Here is a 5,191-nt window from a genome sequence, read left to right as displayed (position 1 = left end):
CATTTGTGTTTCCTACCAGAGCATCGTGCAATGGTTATGATCTGGATTTTGGATACATACTGCTTGTCTTTGAACCTAGCTTCACCACTCCTACTTGCATGATTTAAGCAATGTATTAATCCTTCTGTGACTCAGTTATGTCACATGGAATAACTTTTTTCTTAAGATTTTTATGAGAATTAAAATAGTTAATTTATAAAAAAACAGAGTAGTGGTTGGAAATTGTTGGAGTTCTATGTGTTAGGTATCATGATTATAACTATGGGAGCTCTGGTGGCGTAGTGCCTAAGGCATTTGCCTGGTAACCAGAAGGCTGGATTTTCAAACCAACCAGCCACTTCTCAGAAAGAAGATTGGGCAATTAACTTCAGTAGTGATATTGCCTCAGAAACCCAAGGAAGGGTAGCTCTGAATCAGATATGACTCAACAGCAGTGAGTTTGGTTTTATAACTATAATGACAATCACACCTACTCCTCACTTATCAACATGATTAAGTTCCAAAAACCAGGTCATTACTATGTGAAAATTGGTGTTATGTGAAAATGGAGGAAGACCACATCAGATGACAAAATATAATTCGATTACATCATCACAGACCTGCCAAATTACATTATTACTCAACTGCCAGATTCCATCATTACATAACTGCCAGATTTCATCATTACATAACTGCCAAACCATTGAGAATTATGACCCAGCCAAGTTGACACACAGCCTTAGCATGCACAGCCAGCATTACTCTTGCATCACAATTGACATTCTTTACAGTCAGACATATATTGTTAATGCACAAAACATTTGGACAGTAATTTTTTTTACTATTGTTGTAAATTCAAAATGTCAGATAACAAGGTAGTTGATAAATGAGAAGTAGGTGTATTGGAATTATTTGTCTCTTCTCATCAACATTTTCAATAGTTTAATTGTTTTTGTATTTAACCTATATATTCAGATACACAGCATATATACCATAGGTAAGTATACAATTTGATGATTATCAATTGACTTTTGACAATGTTGTTGTTGTTGTTATGTGCTGTTGAGTCATCTCTGACTCAAAATGACCCCTCCTTGGGTTTCCAAGGCGATATCTCTACTGAAGTAGATTGCTCAACCTTCCTTCTCAGGAGTGGCTGGTGGGTTTGAACAGTCAACCTTCTAGTTAGCAGTCAGTGCCTTAGGCACTATACCACCAGAGCTCCCACTTTTGACAACAGTACCAAGAAAATTATATGATGAAAGAATAGTCTTTCAACAAATGACCTGGCACACTTAGATATTATATGTGAAAGGGTAAATATGGACCCCTGCTTCACACCCCACAGAAGAAATAGCTCAAAATGGATAATTGATCTAAATGTAAAGGCTGTTGTTGTTGTTGTTATGAGCTGTCGAGTCAGACCCGACTGATAGTGACCCCTCCTTGGGTTTCTTTCAGAGGTGGTATCACTATGGAAGTAGATTGCCCAACCTTCCTTCCGAGGAGTGGCTGGTGGGTTTGAACCTTCAGGCTTCTGGTAGCACTATGCTACCAGAGCTCCCAATGTAAAGGCTAAGACTAGAAAACTCCTGGAAAAAACATAGGAGTAAATTTTCATGACATGTCAGGTAATGGTTTCTTAGACTCTGTATCAAAAACATAAAGGACAAAAGGAAAACTAAATTGGACTTGTTATGTGCTGTTGAGTCGGCCCCAACTCATAGTGACCCCTCCTTGGGTTTCCGAGGCAGCATCACTACAGAAGTAGATTGCCCAACCTTCCTTCTGAGGAGTGAACCACCAGCCTTCTGGTTAGCAGTCAAGTGCCTTAGGCACAATGCTATTGGACTACATCAAATTAAATCTTCTTTGAGGTAAATGATACCATTAAAAATGTCAAAGACAAGACACGTAAGGGTTGAAAATATATCTGAGAAGCTCTCCAGATTATATTAAAAGTCTTACAACTCAATAATGAAGACTAATAATCCAATTAAAAGAAAAAAAAAAATTTAAAAGTCCAATTTAAAAAGGGTTTGAAAAGGCATTTCTCCTAAGATATACAAATGACCAATAAGCACATTAGAGATACCATTATTAGCCATCAGGAACTTAGAAGTCATAAATTGATGACTGGATAAATAAAATGTTTTACAACTATACAATGAAATATTATTGAGCAATAAAGATAGGAAGTATTGATACACATATGGATGACCCTTGACAGCATGATACTAAATGAAAAAGCCAGTCACAAAAGACCACCTATGATATTATTCCATTTATATACATTGTTCATAACAGGGAAATTTATAGGTACAGAAAGTAAATTAATGATTGCTTGGGGAACGGGTGCTAAATGTGGGTGGAGTAGAAGTAACTGCTAAATGGGTAAGGGTTTCTTTTAGGGGAGACAAAAATACTCTAAAAGTAGTTCGTAGTGATGCTCACATGACCCTGTGAGTATGCAGAAAAACATTACATTGTACACTTTAAATGGATGAACAGTGCGATAAAACAAACCAAACTTACTGCCATCAAGTTAAATCTGATTCATAGCAACCCCTCCTTGGATTTCTGAGGCAGTATCTCTATGGACGTAGATTGCCCCATTTTCCTTCCGAGGAGTGGCTGGTGGTTTTCAACTGTCAGCCTTCTGGTTTGAGTCAAATGCCTTAGGCACTAACCACCAGAACTCCCAGATAGTACAATATATGAACTTTATCTCAATAAAGGTGCTTGAAAACACATTAAATGCTACCAAAGGCCTGGGACTTTGCAAAGCTAAGGAAGACAGTGTATTGAAGAGAATATGGAAGAAGTTGGTGGCTCCTAGGCCTCTGGGAACACAAGTTTCAGAATCATCAAAAGGAGTTTTGTATTAGAAATATACTGAGGGTGATTCTCCATTGGAAATATATGAGAAGACTAGGGTAAATCTTTCATATGCCACAGATTTCAAACATTCCTATGTAAACATTTATGAGACTGAACTAAAGCATAGGACTAAAATGCCTGCTCATAAGAAAGCATGGGACCCACATGGAGCCCACACTAATAACAGTACAGGGGAGTCAGGAACACAGAACTCAAAAGATAAATGGAAGTAGGAGGCATTAAATTAAATTTAGGAGGCTAGATAGGGAGGGGGTAAAAGAGCATATGATGACTAGTGCTACTAATAGTACACATTTCTAGACTTGTAAGAAGGTCAAAAACACTTATATGTTAATATATGAAGGTATGAGATAGCGTTCTCCCAAGATGAAAAGTGTTTAGTAAAAAAAATGAACACTTTTAGGAGAAATTTCTCCCAATTTTGTTTCTAGCATTTATATTTAAATTTACTCTGGCATAGACTGCATAATTCTTAAAATGTTTAAAACCAATGTTTTCTCCACCTCCTCTCATTCTTTCAAATACTGGTAAGTTTCTACTATGGTTTATGGCAGTAATTTCTAACTCTGGCTAGACTTTAAGAAACCCTAAAATCTTTTTATAAAAATTCATCTGAACAAATTCCTCCTTCAGAGATGATGGTTTAATTGTTCTTGGGTGAAATTCCCATACTTTTAAAAGTTCATCAGATGATTATAATGTGCTGACAGGATTCAGAACTACTGATTAATGAAATACCAAATATATTGTCATAACATTATTCCACAAAAAGAGTCTAGAGGCTGACATGTTTTCTAAATTTGTGTTGTGGGTGGTCCAGTGCTATGATAATCTTATCTATTCCATTAATGCTTTCATTATTTTTAATGAGGCATATCAGGAACTGGCTGAGTTATGTTCAAGTTTATTGATGTTATGGGATCTATAGTTTTTATAACAGATAAAAACTGAGATCATACTTCTTTTCCAGAGATTGAATAGAATAAGAAATTTGATGTGACAGTAAGTTCTTTAAAGTATTCAACTTGAATAAGATATTTTGACTTTACACTTAAAGTTTTTTAGGTTTTTCTTATGTCTTGTGAAATTCATAATGTGCTGGGATTTATATTCAAATATAGAACACTTCTTGCCTCTTATTTGATCACTAGGATATCTTAAAATCATTTAATTTCATTGCAGAAATTTTACAAGCTATAATGAACATGAATATGCATAGTTTGCATTGAGAAACAGAAAAAGGGGTCATTCTTAATTGAGTGACCTTGATAATTTTATTGATATAGTAGAGTTTTTTATGGATTGTGGAACTTTCTGTGGGATAAGAATACCTTACCTTAAAGTGAATGAAGGAAAGTTCAGAAAGAAGACATTTGTAATTGGGTTTGAAGCTTCTTAAGGATGGAAGCAGAATAGTTCTGATGGAAATGCTTATAAACTCATCTGAGAGGAACCATTACAACTCTGATTGGCCATTATTCAGTTGATTAACCTCAATAATTAAGAAAGCAAAAGCCTAGGGTGATTGACAGTGCCTACACCTTTCTCTACAAGTCTTCCTTAGATGGAAGTTCTCAATGTTGGGTTCACATTAGAATTACCTGTGGAGCTTTAAACCATCCCAATGCCCAGAGGACACCCAGATGAATTAAATAAGAATATTTAGGATGAGAGCTAACAAAGAAATTTTTAAAGTTTCCCAGGTTACTATAATTTGCAACTAAGATTTGGAACCACTGTCCTGAAATATCACTCTTAGCCTCACTCATTTACCAGAAGGCAAGGGGAATGATTTATTTCATTTGTTGAATTTGTAAGAAGATGCTAGATCATGTATAGATCACCTATTCCTTTCTTCTCTCAATGTGAAATTTTTCATACTGCAGAGAAATGGACTATCTGTACCTTTATGCTGTGATTTTTACAGGAATAGGCACTTATGGGTGAGACTTTCAGTGTTCCCATTGGATTTATGATTTGGTGGCTAAATCTGACAAAGAAAGGCTGAGTTATTAGCAACTTGCTCTTCTCCATATTTGCTTTCATCACTAATTAAAGCTGATACTTTTATCTCTGTCACACTTCCAAATTTGTTCCTCAATTGGTTCTAAAGCAAGGACCTAATTTATTAGCCTTATAAAGTTCTAACAAATATGTCTATGAAGCAACATTTGTTCCTAAGGAACAGAAACTTACTCAAAGCAAATTAGGACTCAAAGGAATCTCATGGAATCCAGTTGTAGGAAATACAGCTGGCTTCATAGCTATTAAGGAACTCTAGTGGCACTGTGGGAGCCCTGGTAGCATAGTG

This window comes from Orycteropus afer, unplaced genomic scaffold (assembly GCF_000298275.1).
Source record: "Orycteropus afer afer isolate SDZICR_OR568_19922 unplaced genomic scaffold, OryAfe1.0 scaffold00504, whole genome shotgun sequence".
Taxonomy (NCBI): domain Eukaryota; kingdom Metazoa; phylum Chordata; class Mammalia; order Tubulidentata; family Orycteropodidae; genus Orycteropus; species Orycteropus afer.
Note: the sequence above shows the minus strand (reverse complement) of the source record.